Raw genomic sequence first — 26850 nt, forward strand, 5'->3', positions numbered from 1 at the left:
GCATGCTGGGAGTTGTACTTTTGCAACAGCTGGAGGCACACTGGTTGGAAAACCTTCAGTTAGGTTCTGTTACCTAACTCAGTATTTTCCAACCAGTGTGCCTCCAGCAGTTGCAAAACTTCAACTCCCAGCATGTACTGATCGCCGAAAGGCATGCTGGGAGATGTAGTTATGCAACAGCTGGAGGGATCGCAACTACAACTCCCAGCATGCAGAGACAGCTGTTTGCTGTTTAGGCTTGCTGGGAGTTGCAGTTTTGCAACATCTGTAGAGCTATAGTTTAGAGACCACTGCATAGTGGTCTCCAAACTGTGGACCTCCAGATGTTGCAAAACTCCAGATGCCGTCGCCGATGGGTAAGTGGATCTTCGGCGCCGGTCCCTGTCGGTTTCCCCGTCCTGCCCCGCCTATTGTGGGAGGGCAGGACGGGGAAACCGAAAGTAAACCCCTCCGCCCCTGATCTGCTATTGGTGGTCGCGTCTAGACCACCAATAGCAGAGATAGGAGGGGTGGCAACCCTGCCACCTCACTCCTATCGCTACAGGGGGATCGTGGGTGTCTAGGACACCCGCGATCCCCCTTCTATTCCGGGTCACCGGGTCACCATAGACCCGCATGACCCGGAATCGGCGCAAATCGCAAGTGTGAATTCACTTGCGATTTGCGCCGATCGCCGACATGGAGGGGTCTAATGACCCCTCTGGGCATTTGCGCGGGGTGCCTGCTGATAGATATCAGCAGTCACCCCGACGCGATCCCCGCCCGGCGAGCGGCGGGGACCGAAATTCCCACGGGCGTACAGGTACGCCCTTGGTCCTTAAGTACCAGGGAGCAAAGGCGTACCCCTTGGTCCTTAAGGGGTTAATATGAATTTGATAGATGTAGAGGTACAGAGGTTTTTAACAGTACTTTTTCCAATTACACCACAACTTTATCTTTTGCCAAAAATACACAAAAACCGAACCAATCCACCAGGTCGCCCGATCGTATCGGGCAGGAACTCTATTACATCCCGCATATCTGTGTTTTTGGACAAAGTGCTCTGACCCTTTGCAACCCAAGCTAGATCATATGTCAGGGATACTTCTGATTTTCTTCATAAGATTGAGAACATTGAGTTACCAGAAGGGGCAATTATTGCCTCTTTTGATGTGGTGAGCCTCTACACCTCCATCTAACATGATGGGGGTGTGGAGGCCGTATCCACATATTTACATCAGGCAGAGTTCTCGAGTGCCAAGATTGACTTCATTATTTCTTTATTGAGGACAGTACTGGAAAATAATTATTTTGTCTTCAATGACAAGTTTTATTTGCAGAAGCGGGGTACCGCAATGGGTAGCAATGTCGCACCGACATATGCAAATATCTTTATGACATGGTTCGAGGACCGTTTCGTCTATGTATCCCACCACTCCAAGTTTATCCGGGAGTGGTGGAGATACATAGATGATGTTTTTGTGATTTGGACTGGTAATCTGACGGAACTGTTGTTGTTTCAGGACTATTTGAATTCCAGAGACCCAAACATACGATTTACATTGACCCACTCAACAGAATCGGTGAGTTTTTTGGATGTGCTAGTTACAATACTGGACGGACGCTTGACTACAGACCTTTATGTAAAAGAAACAGATTGTAACACACTTTTGAGATTTGACAGCTGCCACCCTAGACCGATGGTGAACTCCTTGCCCTATAGTCAAATGCTTAGGGCAAGGAGGATCACGGACAACAAGCAAAAATTTGATTGGGCCCTAGACAGAATGTCCAAAAATTTTAGAGAGAGGGGATACCCTACCAAATTGATTGACAAACATAAATCTAGGATAGACAGGACACGGAGAGATCTAGTAACACGACGGGGTGAGATACAGAGGGACCCACGTATGGCATTTGTCTCCACATATAACAACCTCTCTCCTGACATTGGTAGAATCATAAGAAGATTTTGGCATATCCTTGAGGGATATAAACATATTCCCGAACTCAGGTCACCACCAGTCATGTCCTACAGACGCTCTACAAATCTGAATGACAGATTGGTGAGATCTGACATATCAACAAAGAAAAGTGACACTCAGCGATACCTTACCACGTCTAAAAAAGGTAGCTTTCCTTGCAGGTCATGTACTAATTGTGGACTGATGTGCAAGGGGGAATCATTTGCACATCCTGCCACAGGAAAAACGTATCCCATTAAATACTACCTTACTTGCAACAGTTCTTTTGTTGTCTATGTTTTGTGGTGCCCATGTGGTCTCCTCTATGCAGGGGAGACCACATGGGATTTAAAAACTAGACTAAACCAGCATAGATACACTATACGTAAGAAAAGGATGGACCTTCCAGTCTCTAAACACTTCTCGGAATGCCAACATAAAGAGAGGGACTTGAGATTTATGATCCTAGATCATATCCTACCCATGAAATGGGGAGGAGATAGGCAGGGCCGTCTAAAAAGACGTGAGCTGCAATGGATTTATACTCTCAATTCACTAAGACCAGATGGTTTGAATGTGGACTTCAAAATTTCACATAGAGTAATGGGGAGATAAACATTATCTGTGACTTCTGAATGTGGTTATTGATCAACATTGGTGTACATAACACAAGTGATTACACATAATGTATTGAAGAACCTATGGTTAGGTTAGAGAATGTTAATACATTTTCTCTGTTCTTTCTCTTTTCTTGCAGTGCCTGTATGGGATAGGATGAGTCACTCACCGTTTTGAATATCAACGTTAACAGTTTAGTGTAATTACTTGAATAAACAGGATTATGTGATTTTATGTTTGTGTGGTGATTTAGTTGGAAGCATGGGATATATATTATGGTACTACACATAGTTTGCCATATACACTATTTTTCTTTTTTTCTTTTTTCTTTTCTTTTCTTTTTATTTTTTTAGCTTTATTTTATTTTTGTATTTTGTACTTCTTCCATTTATTATTTATTATTTAGTATTTTTTATTTTGTATTTTTATATTTATATTTATCTGGTGGTAGTAGTCTGTTACCAAGGACTACAGAGAAGGTCTCTTTTGGACGCAGTTCCACAGTATGGATGCTATGAGTCCCTGGTATATGTGACCTGATATGGTCTATAGGAACGCGATATATGTGAGCTGTGGTCCAGTGGTGTCCTCAGATCATGGTCTCCACTGGCCTGCGAGCTCCCAAGACATTGGATGCTGACACTTCATTGTGCCTGTATCTGATGCCGAATTATAACGTTCCGTATAATTGTGAATGTATGGGGCGATGTGCATGTATTGAATGATATGTTGAGACCCTTCTTATTTACATTTGGTTTGAATTTCTTTTGATTTAATTTCCATTTATGTTGTTTTGACCACAATAACACTTACCAATTAATATGTTGAACACTAGTAGCCGGTTTCCAAGGTGACGGGGACGCTACATCACGAGATCGAGGCTTGGAACGCTGTGCGCGTGCGCAGACGAATAAGCTTGAGCGTGACTTTCATTAGATGCGACGTGCAGTTGATGTGACGTCTGTATACTATCCCATGCTTCCGATTTGACACATACACAGTAGGTGCGCATGCGCACTGGAAAACTACCCACGCTTATCATCTCCATTACAGCGGTGAGTGATGCCTCCCATACCAACTGCATGTTATTGTTTTTAATGATTTTAATGCACTTTCACAACTGTTCTGATTTACTAATCAGGACCTTATTATGGATTTATGGAAGTTTTGATACACTATGGCACAATGAGTATATTGTTTTTTATATATGTGATGTAACACAATATGGTTGAACATTGAACATTGGCAAATTGAACATAATGTCACACCAAACTCCAAAAATGGTCTGGACAAAATTATTGGCACCCTTAACTTAATGTTTGTTTGCACACCATTTGGAAAAAATTACTGAAACCAGTTGCTTCCCATAACCATCAATAAGCTTCTTACACCTCTCAGCTGGAATGTTGGACCACTCTTCCTTTGCAAACTGCTTCAGGTCTCTCTTATTGAAAGGGTGCTTTTTCCCAACAGCAATTTTAAGATCTCTCCATAGGTTTTCAATGGGAATATAGGGAATATAGACCACTTCAGAACTCTCCAGCGCTTTGTTGCCATCCATTTCTGGATGCTTTTTGACGTATGTTTGTGGTCATTGTCCCAAGATCTCAGACGCAAACCCAGCTTTCTGACACTGGGCTGTACAGTGCGACCCAAAATCCGTTGGTAATCCTCAGATTTCATGATTACTTGCACACATTCAAGGCGCCCAGTGCCAGAGGCACCAAAATAACCCCAAAACATCATTGAACCTCCACCATATTTCACTGTAGGTACTGTGTTCTTGTCTCATTCCCTTTTTTGGTAAATAGTAGAATGATGTGCTTTACCAAAAAGCTCTATCTTGGTCTCATCTGTCCACAAGATGTTTTCCCAGAAGGATTTTGGCTTACTCAAGTTTGTTTTGGCAAAATGTAGTCTTGCTTTTTTATGTCTCTGTGTCAGCAGTGGGATCCCCCTGGATCTCCTGCCATAGTGTTTCATTTCCTGCCATAGCGTTTCATTGAATGTCGACGGATAGTTTGTGCTGATGCTCCCTGAGCCTGCAGGACAACTTTGAACTTTGGAACTTGTTTGGGGCTGCTTATCCACCATCCGGACTATCCTGCGTTGACACCTTTCATCAATTTTTCTCGTCTGTCCACGCCCAGGGAGATAAGCTACAGCGCCATGGGTTGGAAACTTCTTGATAATGTTGCGCACTGTGGACAAAGGCAAATCTAGATCTCTGGAGATGACTTTGAGATTGTTGATATTTTTCCACAATTTTGGTTCTCAAGTCCTCAGACAGTTCTCTTCTGTGAGTAATACTTCATTTCCTAGAAGAATTTCAGAGGTGCCAACATTTTCGTCCATGACTGTATATATATATATATATATATATATATATATATATATATATATATCCTTTTGGGAAGTAGTCTGGCTTGGCTGAAATCCCGATTAGCTTTTCATATTCCTTAACAGGAGCTAAGCTGATACCCGGGAACACTACCTGAATAAGGTGGTGTAATGAGCTGCTTTGCATATTCCTATATATATATATATATATATATATATATATATATATATATATACACATATGTGGATAGCAATATATGGGTAGCAATAGAACCAAATAGCAGAGAACCTACATAGCACACTTACCCACATGTACAGTAGAATAACTTGTTATTCCTCACAAAAGCAACATAGTTCTTCCACTTCAGTGGGCCAACAATGTTTATGTACATGTTTATATACTTGTACAAGCAAAGCCTGTGAATTACTGCCTTTCTTTAGAACTGTACTCCTCCATAAGTTTACGCATAGTAAGGGTAATACAGGAAACAAAATATTATTTTCTAACAGTGCTGCACTGTTTATCTACCTTCCATAGATGATGGCCAGAAGCTATTCTTCCTGTCTCTGCCATTCATATGTCCACTTACCTTAGGTTCTTAGGGAATTAAAGGGGTACTCCGCCCCTAGACATCTTATCCCCTATCCAAAGGATAGGGGATAAGATGTCTGATCGCAGGGGTCCCACCGCTGGGGACCCCCACAATCTTGGCTGGGGCACCCCAGCATCCAGTGCACGGTGAGAACTTCGCTCCGTGACTGATGACTGGTGATGCGGGGTGGAGGCTCGTGACGTCACGAACATGCCCCGCTCATGACGTCACAGTCACGCCCCCTCATTGCAAGTCTATGGGGGGGGGATCACACCTCCTCCCATAGACTTGCATTGATGGGGCATGGCTATGACATCACAAGCCTCTGGCGCTGCACCTGACGCTCTAAACAAATGCCGGGTGCCACAGGGAGATCGCGGAAGTCCACAGTGGTGGGACCCCCACAATCAGACATCTTATCCCCTAACTTTTAACCCCTTAACAATGCAGGACATAAATGTACGTCCTGGTGCTGTGGTGCTCAGTTCACCAGGACGTACATTTACGTCCTGTTCATGACCGCGAGCATCGGACCGATGCTCGAGTCATGTGGGCTGGTCCCTGCTGCTATTAGCATCCAGGGACACACCAGTAACGTCACACATCAGCAATCTGATCTGATCAGCGGTACTGATGTGTACCTTTTAACCCCTCAGATACCGTGATCAATACAGATCACGGCATCTGTGGCAGTGCGGTCAATAAAAAGGATGATCGGAACGCCCGCAGCGATGCCGCGGAGATCGGATCATCCATAATGGCGTGTGGTGGTCCCCTCACCTGCCTCAGTCCATCTCCCGGGGTCTTCTGCTCTGGTCTGAGATCGAGCAGACCAGAGCAGAAGATAGCCAAGAATACTGATCAGTGCTATGCCCTATGCATAGCACTGAACAGAATTAGCAATCAAGTGATTGCCATAAGTAGTCCCCTATGGGGACTATTAAAGTGTAAAAATAAAAGTAAAAAAAGTATATAAAAAAAGTAAAAACATTAGAAAAATCCCCCCCCCCCATAAATATGTAAATTGTCCCATTTCCCCTCAAAAAAGTGTAAAGAAATATATTAATTTAAATATTTAGTATCGCTGTGTGTGTAAATATCCAAACTATTAAAATGTAATGTTAATGATCCCATATTGTGAACGGCGTAAATGTAAAAAAAAGTCCAAAATTGTGGTTTGTTGTAACATTTTATTCCCAAAAAATTGATAAAAAATGTATTAAAAGTTTTATATATGCAAATGCGGTATCAATAAAAAGTACAGATCACAGCACAAAAACTGAGCCCCATACCGCCGCTTATACAGAAAAATGAAAAAGTTATAGGTCAGCAAAATAGAGGGATTTTAAACGTACTAATTTGGTTAAAAAGTTAGCGATTTTTTTAAGTGGTACAATAATAGAAACGTATATAATCATGGGTATCATTTTAATCCTATTGACCCACAGAATAAACAATCATGTCATTTTTACGGTAAATTGTACAGCGTGAAAACTATGCCTTCCAAAATTTGCTAAATTGCGGTTTTCTTTTCAATTTCCTCACACAAATAGTATTTTTTGGTTGCGCCATATATTTTATGTTGGATGAAAATATAAAAGAGTTATGATTTTTAGAAGGAGAGGAGGAAAAAATGAAAATGTAAAAATAAAGGCCACATTGGGGTTAAAGGGGTAAACATTTTTTTTTTTTTTATCAACTGGTGCCCGAAAGTTAAACAGATTTGTAAATGACTTCTATTTAAAAATCTTAATCCTTCCAGTACTTAGCTGCTGTATGCTCCACAGGAAGTTGAGTTATTTTTGAATTTCTTTTCTGTCTGACCACAGTGCTCTCTGCTGACACCTCTGTGTGTCTCAGGAACTGTCCAGAGCAGGAGAAAATCCCCATAGCAAACCTATCCTGCTCTTGACAGTTCCCAAGACAGAGGTGTCAGCAGAGAGCACTGTGATCAAACAGAAAAGACATTTAAAAAGTAAAGAACTTCCTGTGGAGCATCCAGCAGCCGATAAGTACTGGAAGGGTTAAGATTTTTAATTAGAAATAATTTACAAATCTGTTTAACATTTTACAATTACAAATCTATTTAATTTTTTTTTACCCCTTTAAGCTGCTGACAGACACCTCTGTTTGTCAGGCAAAGTTGTTCTGCGTTTATGTCCCTTTTAACTGAGCTACCACTTAAATGGGCACTGCCATACCAAAAAACATTTGCACTTCATAGAGACATGTAAAAGTTCTTATCAGTCGGATAATGTTCCTCTCACCCCACTCAATTTGTGAGGGTCTGAACAATCAGATACCGGTGAAAACTTTTGACATGTTTTTTAGGACACACAAGGTATGACACAGAAGGCAGCGTGCAGTTTTGACATTTTTGGCAAAAAATACTGTGCAAGCTCAGTAGAGTGCTCAAATATTACCTGGGAGGTGGTACCTTTGTCCCGTAGCTCTACGGCTTATTGAAAAACACTATTGACCGCCTTCCATCTGGCTTCCCGAAATGATCAGCATGTAACTTTTAATTTTGCGACACATCTAAAAAAATAAGTAAATCAATAAGAAAAACATCTTAAGTTGCCAGCTATATGAAATGTCAGATGTAGCAATCACATTATTGTCACATCTCACTGCTTACAGACTGCATAGATTATACAAGAGGAACTACAGACATGGTGATAGGCTCTTGGTAGAGGAGGAAGGAAAAACGTAAAGTGTTGGCAGAGTGCCTCCTCTCATAGAGGTTAGTGAAGCACATGGAGTGATGGGAAAATATACAGAGATTGTTTTCATGGAGCTTGACTTTAATAGTTTTAGAACAGTGTTTTCCCAACTTTGTGCCCCCAGCTGTTGCAAAACTACAACTTTCAGCATGCCAGGGCATGCCTTTGGCTGTCCGGGCATGCTGAAAGTTTCAGTTCTGCAACAGCTGAAGGCATGCTGTTTGGAAAACACTGTTTTAGAAGCTCATATATTAGAAGTTCTTATTTAAGAAACTCATATCTTAGAAGCTTATATAGTTTGTGCAGGAGCAACTGCCAACTCTGCACAGGAGCAACTGCCAACTCTGGCAAGCAGCAATATCCCTTAGGGCTTGTTCACATGGACTGATCCGTAACATATTTTACGCTGCGGATCAGCCGTTGGTTGAATCTACAGTGTGCCTCCAGATGTGCCTGCTCGGAGCGGCAATCCACCGCTACGAGCAGACACACTGCGATGTGCGAGCAGGGCCGGCCTCAGGTGTCCAGGTGCCCTGTGCAAGCTAACCTTGTGGCGCCCCCCCCCATTACTCCATAAACATAAACAAAGAGGAAAAAATCTTTGTAACAATAATTTTTTTTAAATTACAGATAATTTAAGTGCAAGTGCAAACAAGTACAATAATAAATAACTGGATTGATTGGTAACAATCATGTATATCACTGTATACATAAGTTATACATAAGTTTATGTATTGTAGAAACAAGAGCTATGTTGTCAGAACACTATATCTAACTATTTTACAACACTAAGCATGCATAGACTCTCGCACTTTTCTTCAACCAATGTTTTTGTTTGGCACCCTCTAGACAATTTGAAGCACACAATATGCCACCTTCATTCTCATCACCAAAACCCTTGGCCACCCTTTCAATAAAAAAACTTGCCTCCCCTTCACCAGTCCCCTGTCCCCATTATTCAGTCCCCCGTCCCTTTAATCAGTCCCCTGTCCCCCTTATTCAGTCCCCTGCCCCCTTAACCACTCCCAAGCCCCCCTTAATCAGTCCCATGTCCCCCTTAATCAGTCCCCTGTCCCCTTAATCATTCCCCTGTCCCCCTTAATCAGTCCCCTATCCCCTTAATCAGTCCCCTTCCCCCTTAATCAGTCCCATGTCCCCCTTAATCAGTCCCCTGTCCCCTTAATCAGTCCATTGTCCCCCTTAATCAGTCCCCTGTCCCCCTCAATCAGTCACCTGCCCCCTTAATCAGTCCCATGTCCCCCTTAATTAGTCCCCTGCCCCTTAATCAGTCTCATGTCCCCTTCACCAGTCCCCTGCCCCCCCCCCCCCCCCCGTTCACTTTGTCATCCTGTTCAGTAAACACAGACAGAGCTCAGGCAGGGGAGATGAAGAGCACTGCTCTGGCTTCTTTCTCCCCGTGCAGGCCTGCGTCCTCCGAGGGGAGGGGAGGTGCGGGAGCCATGCTGCTGTTCCTCCTCTCTGCCCCGGCTTCTCCTCTCTCCCACTGCTCTGGCTTTTTTCTCCCCGTGAAGACCTGCATCCTCCCGAGCTCGGGGAGATGAGGGAGGGGGCGTGTACTCTCTCCCCGTGCAGATCTGCGTCCTCCCGAGCTCACGGTGGGGAGATGAGGGAGGGGGCATGTACCTCCTCTCTCCCCTTGCTCTGCCCTCCCCAGCACTAGCTTTGGAAATCTTCGGAGAGCTGGGGGAGGAGCAGACACAAGTCTTCACGGTTTGCAAAATTCCACCTCACACCGGCCTGTTACACTACGAGCTGTGTCGGCCGCCCGGCGCCCCTGTTGCTATGGCACCCTGTGCGGCCACACAGCTCGCATACCCCAAGGGCTGACCCTGTGTGCGATTCACCATGGGATGTGTGAGATTACACAGTGCATGCTCGTAGTTGCTGATTGCCGCTCCAAGCAGGCACATCTCGAGGCACACTGTAAAGTCAATCGTAGGCAAATGTGCAGCGTAAAATACACTGCGGATCCATCCGTGTGAAAGAGCCTATATAGTGAATATTTAAGAAAAAAGGGTTACACTCTGAAAAAAAAAAACTACATTACTGAACAAGGGTCTGGCATTGGACATGGACAAGGGTGGTGCCGTTTTTGGGGGGAAAAAACCCACAACTTTAAATAATTGTTAATGCTTTGCAATACGCTGTATCTGAAATACTGTTGTATATCAGATGTCCCCCAACTGCTTCAGATCTATAGGGCTAATCCTTGAGTTTTCTTGTTTCTAATGTGTGGCAAACAAGTGACATGCACCTTTTTTGCCACTGATGCATGCTGAAAACTTTTAGCACATGCGAATGGTGTTTCAGGAACCTCTTTGATTAAACCAGTTCAGTTGGGGATATTTAAAGGTTGAGTGAGGAAGAACGAGAAATGTCCTATCTCTCTCCTAAAAGGAGTAGTGAAGTGAAAGATAACTTGTCCCCTAAGTTATCGATTGCATAGGCCTGACTGCTGGGACCCCCCCCCCCGTGATCTCCTGAATGGGGCCCTAGCAGCCTGCTGAAAGGGGGCATGCTGATCCCCGCATGTAGCGGCGGACGACTCGCCCCCTCCATGTATCCCATAAGGAAACAAGGAGGGGGCGTGTCAGATGCAGCTTCCTGCGGGGGTTGGAACAGCTGCTTCAGGCAGACTGCCAGGCCCTGTTCAGGAGAGAGCAAGGGTTCCCAGCGGTCGCCCCCCGTCCCCCCTTTGCGATCTATAACTTATCCCCTATCCATAAGTTATTTTTCACTGTACTACTCCTTTAAACAGAGTTAGGCCTTAAACCCTGGGACTGAAAGAAGCATACAAGCCTCGGCATACAATCCATAAAAGTCCTAGCATTCTTACAACTGTCAAACTACATTTTAAAGCCCTATCCAAAAGTTCTTGAGAAAAAAAGTCCAGAGCATTTGTAATATTTGACTATACATTTTAAAGTAAAAAAAAAAACACACATATTAAAAAATGGCGCAAAACACAATTGCTTAGAAACTAACAACAATGGAAATGCATAATCTCCAAAGATGGGATTTCTGAAGGATTTTAAAAGGTTTCGGATATATATATATATATATATATATATATATATATATATATATATGTAAAAATATATGCAAACAAAAAAATGAAATGTAAATAATTAAAAATATCATAGTGATAATAAAAAATAGTTATTCTATATAGAGAAGTAGAGGTCCGAATAGTAGTGCACAATTCTTATTGCTGTTACAATTTAATGTATTCCAGTTTGTATGCTATTATTAAATCTATTAAATATTCCAATGATAAATCTGGCAAATGAGGATAATGAAATGTAGATATTCCAAAATAACATTACCTTGTCCTCCACAGATTCATTTGTTTTGCTTTGTTTGTGCTTATTTATTGTATATAACAAATAGCTACAGTATTTTAGAGATACAATATACAGGTTGGGTCATCTACCTACATTTAAGTATATTTGGAGATTGTGGGTAGATTGTAATTTGAATCCATCTCATCTCAAGTGGGAAGGTAACTGGAACAATGACAAAATGTAGTAGAAATAAAAGCGTTTCACATACGGCACATTAAATATATCTTACAGCTTTGCTTGTTATGATAAATAGAAGTGGGCTTAGCTCGTGCGTGGCTAAATGCCATCTACAGAGCTGTGTGCATATCAGCAAAGCATTGACAAACAGCCATAGGACTGTGCTGGCTGAACGTGTTATAACAAGGATGACTATAGGGGGTTGTGTAACCAAAGTGCCTGTTTGCATACACTGCTGCATTGTAATCTGTAATTGTGTGTCAGAAACAGACCTTTAAAGTGTATTTCCAGTTATCTCCTAAAAATTCCTTGTGACACTGTGGGGCTCTCATATAAAAAGTGTCCTTGATGGGAATGTAATTGAGTCATGTGTATACTTGCATTCAGGAATCTGCCCAGTGTTTATGTTTTTATGAGAGATCCTACAAAAACTTTTTGAGGTGTCTTTTACATAAGAACATTTCTAACATTATGTTGGAAATCGGTCTTGTGCAGTATATCTTCATAAAGCATTGTTATGTATATGTCACATGACTAAAAAAATGTCATTAGATAACCATCAAACTGTTGTTATATAAATCAATTATTTTTACATTCATGTCACTGTACATTCCTTTGAAATTCATAGTTTGCATTACTAGAATCTACAGTACATGTGGGTTGTCAAGTGTTCTTCCCCATCTTAGTTTAGGAGTGTCTTCTCTTTGTGCAGAGACCAAAAATCACAGGGCCGTGACTATGGGAGTACCATAAAAACCTTGCAGATGAAAAGATAAAAAGAAGGAGGCGGAGAAATAAGGAAGATGTTGGTGAATAATTCCATAAATGTGTATTACTGGATAACCAGAAGACTTTCTATCCCAAAATGACCGACTGTGGTTGAAGATTTCTGTCTCCAGCAACATAAAGAAGAAAGGACAGAAGCACAAAGTGCTGCTCCAAGAAATTAAATATTGTCCAAACTACATGTTTGTACATGTGAAGTTTCATTTCTTTATCTTTTTACTGTATACCCTTACCTGTGACTTTGTCCATGCTGCTTTTTGCAGTGCAGGCTTGGCATATGTAAGAAAAACTACACAGCTTTGTACATCACCTGCACAGTACTCATTTTTATGTGATTTCCCTGCACTGAAATATATATTTGATTATAATGTAATGTATGCCACCCAAACATGTGCCAAAAGTTCCCTAAAAATCTATGCCGACATTTGGCAAGTATGTTGGGAGCATTTTAAACTTAAACTGCAAAAATATTTTCAAAAATGGAAAACCTATTGAAAAAAACAAAGTTTTTGGCTTAGATGTATTATTAGCTGTATATTATGCTAGAAATGCATGTTGGAGTTCAGGTCAGGTTCAGGTTTGTTTTACCTCCCTTTTTGGGTAGCTGCCCATATCTGCAGCTTTGAGCATCATTCACAGCTGACAGATTCCCTTTATAAATGTCAAGTGTACAGTAGTTTTTCTTCCCCTTTTCAGCACAAAGTGCACCAAAAGTATTACTAAACGTGAGCTTTTCAATAAGCGTTGGACAGATCATTCCAGTTATCTCTTTTTCTTAGATTGGCATAGGAAACACCCATCTTGGGTCATGTTGTAGTCTGTTCTGTGCTATACAACTTATACAATGTAATGAAAATGAATGGGTTAAAATGCACAATGGCTGAAGCCAAAAAGAGAGAGACACAGGGTCCTAGTTCAATATGATCTAATTCAACCTCTTAAAAACATCTCTCTCTCTCCCTCTTTTTTTGTCTCTTTCTCTTCACACACACACACACACACACACACACACACACACATATATATATATATATATATATATATATATATATATATATATATATATATAGACAAAGGATATGTTAGCCAGCACTATTGATTCCAAACTATCATATGGACACTTAAGGGATATTCACAGAGCTTTGTTAATATATACACATACAGATGTAGCCACTGTCAACTCCATTGATGGCTAGCTATAATACAGCTGTCAAATGGTACACTACACTATTGGCATAGTGTGCCTCCGGTCTTTGATAAGAATTCCTCCTCTTCTACATCGGGTCATATACTGTATAAAGAGTATAATAAAGCATCACCAGGTTACCTCTGATCTTTCTCATTGCAATGTGGGAGCAGGACAATAATAAAATTGTGTACTCATAATTGTTTTGGTTATTATTTGTCATGCTTTCTAACTTTTAAAATACCATAATATAAAAACGTATTACCGTATATAATATAATTAAAAAAAAGCAACATCTTTTTATTTATATTTTAATCTTAGATTTAATTTTCATACCATGTTTGGCATGAACACTGCACCACTTACTGCCTCAATATCAACACAGTTTCACCTTGAAAAAAACAATCGCCCATTTATTTAAATGGGAGACATGGCTCTGCTCAGAAATATAGGTGACATGTCACTTTTTCTGCACAATATCACACTGAAGCTCTTGTTGAATTCAGTAGATGTTTCAAAACCCTTCCGTGCTGACCGCAGATCTTAAACTTGGCTATCTGCCCCATGTTTAGACATTTGTACTTTTTCCATATTATTACAAAAGGGAAGCTATATAGTGGGTGCTACACATTTAATGGCAGTAGCTTTGGGGGATGAATTTAGGCTATGAACTTTTTCTTGTATGCCAAAATTTTATCTCTCAACCATTGGAAAAAAAAGTATCAATACAATACTAAGAAGCAGCTTTAATATTTATTAGAACCACTTATATCTCTAATATGAGATATTTGTGGTTCTAATAATTCCTCGAAATCTGTTGTCTACTATAGGAGACAAGTCCACTCCACCCCACACAATGACATGTATAAAACACTAAACTCCCTTCTAATGGCTCGTTTTCAGTTTAATGCTATATGTTAGGTTTTCTAATGTGAAACAGTAGTCATTGTTTTTAGTATTAGTCTGTGTTTTTGTAAAACCAGATGTTAACAGACATTTCATTGTAGCAAAAACAAAAGCATTCGATAATTTGATGAGTTTTAAATGGCAGGACACACCTTTTTCAGGAAACACGCACTACAAAGACTGTTTCAACTTGACCAAGTTACCAGGGAAGACCTCACACCCAATTACTGTCTCTCCAATTCTAAAGTAACAATCGCAAATAAATAGACATCTGGTAAAATTGTGACTTGTTCTACTTTATATTACAAAATAAAATTTGAAATAAGTAACTTACTACTATTTGAATTATAAAGATACTATAATATGCCATAGGAAACTGTACAGCACAATGAAGTTAAGTCACTATATAAAGTACCTTATAAACCCGTAGAATAGGCATCAACAGAGAACATTAAAACTTTGCAAAAATCAGTGTCGTGTTGCACTTTTATTATATGTGACAGAGGATATATCACATTCACCGACACCAGCATTTAACTATATCAGTAGATTTAAGGGTTTAATGCTAAGTGATATTTTTATCACTCTGTTGAAATATATGTTGGGCATAGTCTAGCCTCAGGCTGAACACTTTACAGCTGCATGTATCAGCACTTCATTGGCCTCTCAACTCTCTGAAGTTCTCTTCATGCAGGGGCAAGCCTACCTTTGTTGTTAGCATTATGAATACAATCTCCACCTGGCTGGTGTTAAAGATAATAAAAAATAACCACCTGACACTGTTCTTGTGTTATGTTATGTGGTCTTAAGCGCATCTTTAAATAAACCAATTACCAAATGCAATGCAGGTCACCCAGAGAGTGCACCTAAAAAGTTCAAAATAATAACAACAAAAATAACAACTCTGAGCTCTGAAGGGAGTTCAAAGATATCTTTTTTTATTTAATATAAATTGACCTTTTGAAAGATTCCTATGCAACACAATGACTTCAATTGCTGCTTTTTAGGTTCATGAATTTCAAAGAACTCTGTTAAGTTTGAATAAGTCAATACAACCCTCTGTATTTAGGATTTTACTGGGTTTTTTTTTTTGTACCTTTGACAAGCAGGTAAATATTTAAGAACACAGATGACAACTGGGCCCTGGGTCAGATAGGGGATCTGTGTTTTGTTCGTGAATTTTACAATTTCAGATTTAAATTTCAGTGTTTTGGCTAGTCACCTGGGCTCACGTGCTCCTCACCTAAGCTGCCACTGCGCCAATTTTTTTTAGATGCCTGTCATCCATTGGATTACTCCAATAGATAATGTCGAATAATTCCTACCTTTTCCACTCCTGGGCTCTTCTATAGGTCCAGGGTTTAAAAATCTGGTAATGACACCATCCACCATCAGGACATAGTATGCTGCTGATAGGATCATGTGTATACCAGTCACTGAATCAGCAGAGAAATCCAAAGGTCCAAGGAATAAATATGTGAGTTAGGTCTGGTCTTGGAGATGTTCAGGGTAGTGTCTGCATTATTTAGTAGTCTGTGCTGGACTCAGATTTCCTTTAGAATATCTTTTGTATAATCTAGGGTCTGCATTAATGCAGGGACTCTGGTCTGCGGACTGCATTCATTTAGGAGTTTGTATTGGAGTCTGAATTCATTTAGGTCCAAGTCTATAATTTTTTGGGGTTTGAATTTATAAAGGGGTCGGGTCAATGATCTAAATTTATTATGATGTCTGCTCTGGAATCTAAATTAATTTATGGGTCGGTTCTGGTGATTGAATTCATCTTGGGTCTGGTCTGAGGTCTGGATTTATTTGTGTTGCTATAGAGGCAGAGAGTGGCTATAGAAGCAAAGGGCCAAATATATATCAAAGCAAACTCTGCAGTGGTCAGGAAAAACATCATGTGGCTTGGGCTGGGTGTAGAAGAAAACAAATTAGAACTTTTCCAATAAAAAAAAATCATCACTTATGAGTTTCCAGATTTATGAAGGACCAGGCAGTTCTCCTGACATTTCTGTTTTGATAAATACTTATATTTCTCAAGAAATACCAATACAGTAGCATCTTTCCTATGAAATCTGTATTTTGACTTTTATCTATTGTTCCTTTTCAAATGGCTATTCCAGCATTTTAAAACATCCCCTTTCCACAGGATCAGGGATGAGTGTCTGAACACAAGGGGTCCGACCTCTGAAACCCCCCACAATCTCCAGAATAGGCCAAGAATCTTCCAGCTATATGGAGCACGGGGTCAGCACATGCTCCATGCATTCTCAATGGGAGTGCTGGAGATACACAAGCGTTGTACTTGGGAATCCATGGTGCTCCAATAAAGAATGCATGGAGCCTGTGCTGACCTTGTGCTCCATGCAGTGGGGAGATTGTGGGCCTATTCTGCAGATCACGGGGGTCCCAGATATCAGACATTGATCAGACATTCATGCCTTAAAAACTGGAGTACCCCTTTAAAATGTATAAATAAGACGTGGGCAACAGGTAAATTTGTTTGTAGCACAGCTAATTATTTTTACCTATAGAAAATTTACACAATGCAATGATCTTTAATACACTATTGCCAGCAGGGTTGCTAGTCAGGATACCCCATATGCTTCTGAACGGAGAAGTTCATGATGATGATCCCTTCCAAAAATAGGGTTGATCCTCTCGATGCTCAGTTGTGTAACTGCAGACACATTTCTGGCATTCAAAAATGGAATATTCTTCAAGGGCTTGTAGACTCTCATTTTTAGATTATTCATCTTAGTCAACATATTGCAATTCACAAAATATACAGGGCACTGAAAAAATAACATGTGTTGCGGTGACACAATTTATACAATGTTGTACAGTAACCCCTTAAGGACCGAGAATTTTCCGTTATTTCACTTTCGTTTTTTCCTCCTTACCTTTTAAAAATCATAACCCTTTAAATTTTGCACCTAAAAATCCATATGATGGCTAATTTTTTGTACCACCAATTCTACTTTGTAATGACATCAGTGTTTTTACAAAAAAATCTACGGTGAAAGCAAAAAATAAAATTGTGCAACAAAATTGCGATGTGCAACAAGCTTTTGGGGGCTTCTGTTTCTACTCGGTAAATTTTTCGGTAAAAATGACACCTTCTCTTTATCTTGTAGGTCCATATGACTAAAATGATACCCTATTTATATAAGTTTGATTTTGTCTTACTTCTGGAAAAAATCATAACTACATGCATGAAAATGTAAACGTTTAAAATTGTCATTTTCTGACTGCTATAACTTTTTCATTTTTCCACATACGGGGTGGTATGGGGCTCATTTTTTGCACTGTGATCTGAAGTTTTTAGCAGTACCATTTCTGTATTGATCTGACTTTTTGATAGATTTTTATTCATTTTTTTCAAGATAGAAAAAGTGACCAAAAATACGTTATTTTTGACTTTTGAATTTTTTTGCGCGTACACCATTGACCATGCGGTTTAATTAACAATATATTTTTATAGTTCGGACATTTACGCACACGGCGATACCCCATATGTTTATTTTTATTATGGTTACATATTTTTTATATGGAATTTGGAAAAAGGGGGGGGGGAGATTTTAACTATTAATAAGGAAGGGGTTAATGGGTGTTTTTTTTAAACTTTTCATTTAACTTTTTTTTTTACCCTTTTAGTCTCCTTAGTGGACTTTTAGGAGGAATCATTAGATTCCTCATACAGATCAATGTGGTTTCTTAGAACCACATTGATCTGTGTGCTCTGCGCTCAATTGATAAAGCCTGGTCCTGCCAGGCTTTATCATTCACAGCGCAGCCAGCATAGGACGTGAGGTAAGCCCTCCAGCTACCTCAGCAATGGATTGCCCCCCCCCCCCTCCCGTGATCACCCCACTGGACCACCAGGGATGGTTTAAATGTCCCTTTAGACGCCGCTGTCAACATTGACAGCGGCGATCTAAAGGGTTAATAGCCGGCCGTGGTGAACGCCGCATGTCAGCTATTAATGCCGGCCCCCAGGAATCAGGAATCAGCTGGGGGCCGGCCGGTATGGCGCGGGTTCGAGTCAGGAGCCCGCGCAATAACAGCCGCCCCCCAGCTGATTCCTTTACAAGGGGGGCCGACGTTAATAGCAGACATGCGGCGATCAGATCTTTAACCGGTGGCCATCTAAGGATGAGCTGGCTCGTCCTGAGATGGCAACCGGTTAAAAGTCTGATGTTTGGAGTATGACTTAAATGGATGATGCCAAGCCACATTGAAGCAATAGCATTTATTGTGCATACAACTACAAAAATCTTTGTAATGGAGACCAACTGAGGGAGATTTATCAAAACCTGTGCAGAGGAAAAGTTGCTGAGTTGCCCATAGCAACCAATCAGATCGCTTCTTTCATTTTTCACAGGCCTTTTCAAAAATGAAAGAATTGGTTGCTATGGGCAACTCAGCAACTTTTTCTCTGGACAGGTTTTTTGTGGCAACCTACTGGAAAACAAGCTTTAGGAAACCAATTGACAAATAAGTGTTTTCCTAGCCAAGCATCTAACTCCAGGTTCAAAAACTCAGGTTCTGCCAAACTCTGGATCAGAAAAAACAATACAAATGTTTGTGTTAATTCTGTGTTTAAATTTTTCACAATTAACCCCTTAAGGACGTAGCCCATTTTCACCTTAAGAACCAGAGCATTTTTTGCACATCTGACCACTGTCACTTTAAGCAGGATGCTTGTACCATACTTGCATCATTTCTTGGTGAAAAAAATCCAAAATTTGATGAAAAATTGGAACATTTTGCATTTTTCTAACTTTGAAGGAGAAAATTCAAAATCTTCATTTTTTACATTCGCATGTTCTTGTAGACCCAATTTTTGAATTTTTACATGCGGCAATAGGAGAAAAAGGCCCCAAAAATTTGTAACTCAATTTCTCTCGAGTAAGTGAGCGCCACATATGTGGATGTAAAGTTCTCTGTGGGTGCACTAGAGGGCTCAGAAGAGAAGGAACGACAATGGGATTTTGGAGAGTGAATTTTGCTGAAATGTTTTTTTGGGGGCATGTCATATTTATGAAGCCCCTATGGTGCCAGAACAGCAAAAAAAAAAAAAAAAAACACATGGCATACCATTTTGGAAATTGCACCCCTCAAGGCACGTAACAAGGGGTCCAGTGAGCCTTAACACCCCACAGGTGTTTGACAACTTTTCGTTAAATTCGTATGTGTAAATGAAAAAAAAATGCAAGTGCATTTTTTTTTCCAAATTTACTATTTTCACAAGGGGTAATGGGAGAAAATGCCCCCCCCCCCCCCCAAAAAAAAAAAATTTGTAACCCCATCTCTTCTGAGTATGGAAACACCCCATGTTAGGACGTAAAATGCTCTGCGGGTGCACTACAATGCTAAGAAGAGAAGGAGTCACATTTGGCTTTTGGAAAGCAAATTTTGCTGAAATGTTTTTTTTGGGGGCATTTAGGAAGCCCCTATGGTTCCAGGAAAAAAAAACACATAACATATTATTTTGTAAACTACACCCCTCGAGGAACGTAACAAGGGGTATATTGAGCCTTAACACCCCACAGGTGCTTGACGACTTTTTGTTAAAGTCGGATATGTAAATGAATAAAGAACAATTTTCACTAAAATGCTGTTTTTTCCCCAAATTTTACATTTTTACAAGGGGTAATAGGAGAAAATGCCCCCCAAAATTTGTAACACCATTTCTTCGGAGTAAGGAAATACCCCATGTGTGGACGTTAAGTGCTCTCCTGGTGCACTACAATGCTTAGAAGAGAAGGAGCGCCGTTGAGCTTTTGGAGAGAGAATTTGTTTGCAATGGAAGTGGAAGCCCCCCATGGTGCCAGAACAGTGGACCCTCCCCACATGTGACTCCATTTTGGAAACTACACTCCTCACAGAATTTAATAAGGGGTACAGTGAGCATTTATACCCCACTGGCGTTTGACAGATCTTTGGAACAGTGGGCTGGGCAAATGAAAAATTTTATTTTTCATTTTGACAGACCACTGTTCCAAAAATCAGACACCTGTGGAGTGTAAATGCTCACTGTACCCCTTATTAAATACTGTGAGGGGTGTAGTTTAACCTTATTACATTATGTGAGGGGTGTAGTTTCCAAAATGGGGTCACATGTGGGGGTCCATTGTTCTAGCACCATGGGGGCTTTGTAAACACACGTGGCCTTCAATTCTGGACAAATTCTCTCTCCAAAAGCTCAATGGCGCTCCTTCTTTTCTGAGCATTGTAGTTTGCCCGCAGAGCTCTTTACATCCACATATGGGGTATTTCCATACTCAGAAGAAATGGGGTTACACATTTTGGGGGCCTTTTTTCCAATATTCCCTTTGTGAAAATGAAAAATGTAGGGTAACACTAGCATTTTAGTTAAAAATATTTTTTTTTTTCATTTTCCCATCAAACTTTAACGAAAATTCGTCAAACACCTGTGGGGTGTTAAGGCTCACTATACAACTTTTTAAGTTCAGTGAGGGGTGTAGTTTCCAAAATGGTGTTACATGTGGGTATGTATTTTTTTGCGTTTATGACAGAACCGCTGCAAATCACCAATTTAGGCCTCAAATGTACATAGTGCGCTCTCACTCCTGAGCCTTGTTGTGCGTCCGCAGAGCATTTTACGCCCACATATTGGGTATTTCTGTACTCAGGAGAAATTGTGTTACAAATTTTGGGGGTCTTTTTTTCTTTTACCTCTTGTGAAAATAAAAAGTATGGGGCAACACCAGTATGTTAAAGTGTAAAGTGTAAAAAGTAAAAAAAATTTACACTAACAGGCCGGTGTAGACCCCAACTTTTCCTTTTCATTAAGGGTAAAAGGAGAAAAAGCTCCCCAAAATTTGTAACACAATTGCACTGACAGACCCTGCATGCTGGAAATTGTACTTTTACAACAGCTGCAGGCACACTGGTTGGAAAACCTTCAGTTAGGTTCTGCCTTCGGCTGTTGCAAAACTACAACGCCCAGCATGTACTGATTGCTAAAGGGCATGTTGGAAGATGTAGTTATGCAACAGCTGGAGGTGCACAGCTACAACTCCCAGCATAGCGAGACAGCCGTTTGCTGTTCGTGCATGCTGGGAGTTGCAGTTTTGCAAGATTTAGAGGGCCACAAGTTAAAAAACCACCGCACAATGATCAGCAAACTGTGGCCCTCCAGATGTTGCAAAACTTAAAATCCCAGCATGCCCAGACAGCAAACTGCTATGTGGGCATGCTGGGAGTTGTAGTATTGCAAGATCTAGAGGGCCATAGTTTACAGACCACTGCACAGTGATCTTCAAACTGTACCCCTCTAAATCTTGAAAAACTTCAAATCCCAGCATGCCCAAACAGTCTGGGCATGCTGGGAGTTATAGTTTTGCAACATCTGGAGGGCTACAGTTTAGAGACCACTATATAGTGGTCTCCAAACTGTAGCTCTCCAGATGTTGCTAGGCAACAACCCACCGGCTTCCGGTGTCAGCGTCAGCAGGATCGCCGCACACTGTACCAGGGAGAGGATTGCCGCCCGCTGCCGCTGATCGCCACCGGTAAGGGACCTCCACCACCACCTCTGGTTACACCACAGTTATCCCCGTTCTGCCCTGACTACCGTGGGTGGGCAGAACGGGGGAACCAAACTTTAATCCCCTCGCCCCAATCTGCTATTGGTCGGTCTGACCGACCAAAAGCATGGATTGGAGGGGTGGCACCACTGTCACCTCACTACTATCCCTTCAGGGGGATTTGGGGTGTCTTGGACAGCCCCGATACCCCCAAATTTTCAGGGTCACCGGAGACCTGTATGACCCAGAATCCCCGCAGATCGCCGCTCTGATTTGACATGAGGGGGTCTCAGGACCCCCCAGGGGTTTACATGGAGTGCCTGCTGAATGATTTCAGCAGGCATCCCGGTCCGGTCCCCACCCGATGAGAGCAGGGACCGGAATTCCCACGGGCGTACAGGTACGCTCTTGGCCCTTAAGTACCAGGGAGCCAGGGCGTACCAGTACGTCCTTGGTCCTTAAGTGGTTAAAGGGGTACTCCACTGGCCAGCATTCGGAAGTTAATGTTTCGAATGCTGTTTTCACACTGCTGGGGTCGGTCTTGCCCCTCATGACATCACGGCCATGCCCCCTTAATACAAGTTCATGGGAGGTGGCGTGGCGGCCATTCCACCCACTCCCATAGACTTGGATTGAGGGGGCATGTCAGGAGGGGCAAGACCGACGCCGGCAGCGTGAAAACATTTACTTCCGAACGCTGGCCATTGGAGTATCTCTTTCATTCTAGCTTAAGTAGTTTAGATGACAGACACAATCAATATTGTGTTATTTTTACAGTGGGCATAAAGCCACATTATCTCACTGTTCCAAGACCACATTGTTGTATAAATCACTAGTCAAACCACATATGGAGTATTGTGTCCATTTCTGGGCACCTGTATATAAGAAGGACATGGCTGAACTGAAGAGGGAGATAAAGATAATTAAAGGAATACTTTATCCGAATATCCGAAGGGGATAAGTTATTCAGATAGGGGATAAGTTATTTTCCACTACAGAACTCCTTTAATGGTATGAGAGGATTACAGGACAAAGACAGGTTATCAAACTTGGGGTTTTATTAATCTGGATAAAAGACATTTTAGGGGCTATATGATCACAATGTACAAATATACGAATGGACAATACCAGGGAACTTTCTAGTGATCTTTTTTATATCTAGACGTAGAGGATGTCCCCTTGTCATTGTTACCGGCCTAGGTTTCCACATCATCACAGACGGGGATTGTTTACCGTAAGAGCAGTGAGACTATGGAATTCGCTGCCACATGATGTTGTGATGTCTGACTCAATAAACAAGTTCAAGAGGGGCCTGGATGTAACTCACATGCTGCTTCGTATTTAGCTTTGTCACTTAACCTCTTAAGGATGCACGGTGTACCTGTACGCCCTGTGCCCGGTCCCGGTATATAACGCGAGGTCACGCCGTTATACAGCCGGGACCCTGGACTAATAGCGTGCGGCACCGATCGTTCTGCAGCGCGCTATTAACCCTTTAGATGCAGCATTCAAAGTTGTCAGGATCCGGACTGGTATGCGGAGAGGACACTGGAGATGGATCCTCTGTGTCAGTGAGGTGATGGCATGGGCCGTACCAGGGGAACGGAATCTAAGAGGTTACTGGTTTTCACCAGAGCCCGCCGCAAAGCGGGATGGACTTGCAGCGGCAGGTAACCCCCAGGTCGTTCCACCCGATAGCGACTCAACCTCACTGACAGCTGAGACAGGCGCGGTACACAAGGAAAAGGCAAGAGCAAGGTCGGACGTAGCAGAAGGTCTGGGCAGGCAGCAATGGTTCATAGTCAGGGGCAACGGCAAGGGTCTGGATACACAGACTTGTTATACACAAAACGCTTTCTCAGGGCACTAGGGCAACAAGATCCAGCAAGGACAGGAAGGGGAAGTGGGTTTTTATATGTTTAGAACTGATTGGGCCAGGCACCAATTAGTGGTGCACTGGCCCTTTAAATTTCATAGAGCCGGCGCGCGCACGCGCCCTAGAGAGTGGGTCCGCGCGCGCCGGGAGGGCAGTGAAGGAGGACGTGGTGGGTGAGAGACACGGGGCGCGATCCGAGAGTGGGCACGTCCCGCACCTCGGATCGCGTCCCCTCCGGGAACATGGAAGCAGCGCTCGCGGTCAGCGGTGCCTACCGGAGCGCTGCATACAGAAGCACGCCGCGAGCGCTCCGGGAAGCAGCAGGACCCGGAGCGCTCGGCGTGACAAAAGTTGATCGTCGTCTAAAATGAAAGTGAAAGCTTCCTGATCGGGACCATCGTGGTGAAATCGCGATGTCCCGATCAGCTAGAATCCATCGCGTCCGATCGGTGATAGATTGCTCCAAGCCTGAAATCCAGGCTTGAGCAATTGACCGCTGATAACACTGATCTTTGCCGTGTCAATGCACAGCAATGACCTGTGTTGCAGATCAGTATGGGCAGTGTAATAGCCACCAGGGGGGGCTATAACACTGCAAAAAAAAATGTGAAAAAAAGTTAATAAAGATCATTTCCCTAATAAAAGTAAGAATCACCCCCTTTTTCCCATAAAAAAAAAAAACTGTGCAAATAGAAATAAACATATGGGGTATCGCCGCCTGCGTAAATGTCCAAAATATAAAAATATATCATTCATTAAATCGCATGTTCAATAACATCCATGCAAAAAAATTCAAAAGTCCAAAATAGCGTATTTTTGGTCACTTTTTATATCATGAAAAAATTAATAAAAAGCGATCAAAATGTCCAATCAATATAATAGTACCAATAAAAACTTCAAATCACAGCGCAAAAAATGAACCCTCATAACGGCCTGTACACGGAAAAATAAAACAGTTATAAGGGTCAGAAGATGACAATTTTAAACGTATAAATTTTCCTGCATGTAGTTATGATTTTTTTTTTAAGTTATAAAAATCAAACCTATATAAGTAGGGTATCATTTTAACCGTATGGACCTACAGAATAAAGATGAGATGTCATGTTTACCAAAAAATGCACTGCGTAGAAATGGAAGCCCCCAAAATTACAAAATGGCATGGAATTTTAAGTGCAAAATTGAGTGTTATGATTTTTAGAAGGTGATGAGGAAAAAATGAAAATGCAAAAATGGAAAAACCCTGCGACCTTAAAGGGGTACTCCACCCCTAGACATCTTATCCCCTATCCAAAGAATAGGGGATAAGATGTCAGATCGCCGGGGTCCTGCTGCTGGGGACCCCCTGGCTCTACCTCCAGTGGTTCCGGAAGCCGCTACAGGTGGGTGCTGCATGGTAGATCCAGGGGGCCCCCAGCAGCGGGACCCCCGCGATCAGACATCTTATCCCCTATCCTTTGGGTAGGGGATAAGATGTCTAGGGGCGGAGTACCCCTGTAAGGGGTTAAGTAAACTCTCCTCACTTAGTTGTTATTTGCGACCCTATTTTTTCATGCATTACAGAATCCACCATAAAACAAGGCTGTAAAAATGTGGAGGTTTTTTTTTAATCTGGAGTTAAATGCAAATGCTTAATATTACAAATTATTATAATATTTTTTTTTTTTGTGGCAGCTGGTCCCAATTCAACATATATGTAACAGGGCCCTCCACCTGTGATGTGCCATTTATTAACCTGGTATATTCTTATTTGGCAGAGGTGACCAGGCTACCTCTTTATTACCTATAAGTACACTATTTGGCTATTTTGTTTGTGTTTTGCAGTTTTAAGGTTGGGTAACATGTGTCGTATTTTGTTGAGTATTTTCTGCAGCTCATTTTGCTACCCATTGAATTCAATGGGTAGGAAAATACACATCAGCAAATACGCTGCAAAACATGGCACAAGTCACCCTAACCTTAGCGGTATAAAACATACAAACATTTTTAATGTGGCACTGCATATACAGTACATGGCTAAAGTTAACATAAAATTTACATATATTTAATCAAACTGTCTTTAATTTTAGACACTAAAATGCAGTTAATAAATGCTTTCTATGATCTCCAGGTCAGACGTTTTCTAAAAAAAAATTCTCGTCACAACTTTTTCTTCATAACTTCTTATACAGTCATTATCATAGATTATCTGTAATTGTGTTTAAATGCTATCTAACACTATTTGTATTTCTGCATTCTTTCTCTCTTTTAATAGGACGATCCAGTGCTATAAATCCCAGTTTAAATGACCCATTTATGTGTGTATATAATAAACTGGCCACAAAGTAAATTATAATGTATTTACCCTCTCAGAGCCTGATAATGTAAAGGTATGTAATGCCTGATTTAACATGTAAGATAAATCTGCTTTGTGGGAGATTATTGATGTAAGCGCATAATGTGAATTTAATGTTCACCGCAGGTACTAATAAAAGTATCATGCACATCTCATTATAGCCTGCACTAATACCTACAGATTAAGTCACATTGTGAAAAGCAAAATAATAATTTAAAGCCCTTACTTCACATAATAACCTATTACAGAGTTACTACTAAAACCTATGCACATGGTAAGAATTTTGATGTAAACGGATTGTATGCCAAAAAACTGAATACAGAAATATTTCTTGTCCCACATCTTAAAGCAAATAACATTCCAGCTAATTGCTACATAGGCCATGATGATTTATGCAATCCAGAAAAAAACTTCTTTGGGTAATGGAAGTTGTCAACATGAGTTGT

General features: G+C 41.3%; 1 long non-coding RNA gene across 1 annotated transcript in view; it reads right to left on the reverse strand.

Moving 5' to 3' along the window:
• Window positions 1-26850, reverse strand: part of LOC130273525 (uncharacterized) — a 59364-nt gene that overhangs the window by 25187 nt on the left and 7327 nt on the right. Inside the window, exon 2 of the long non-coding RNA XR_008844020.1 lies at window positions 7918-8032. This is a non-coding gene — a long non-coding RNA (uncharacterized LOC130273525). The remainder of the gene's footprint in view (window positions 1-7917; window positions 8033-26850) is intronic.

This window comes from Hyla sarda, chromosome 5, assembly GCF_029499605.1.
Source record: "Hyla sarda isolate aHylSar1 chromosome 5, aHylSar1.hap1, whole genome shotgun sequence".
Classification (NCBI taxonomy): Eukaryota; Metazoa; Chordata; class Amphibia; order Anura; family Hylidae; genus Hyla; species Hyla sarda.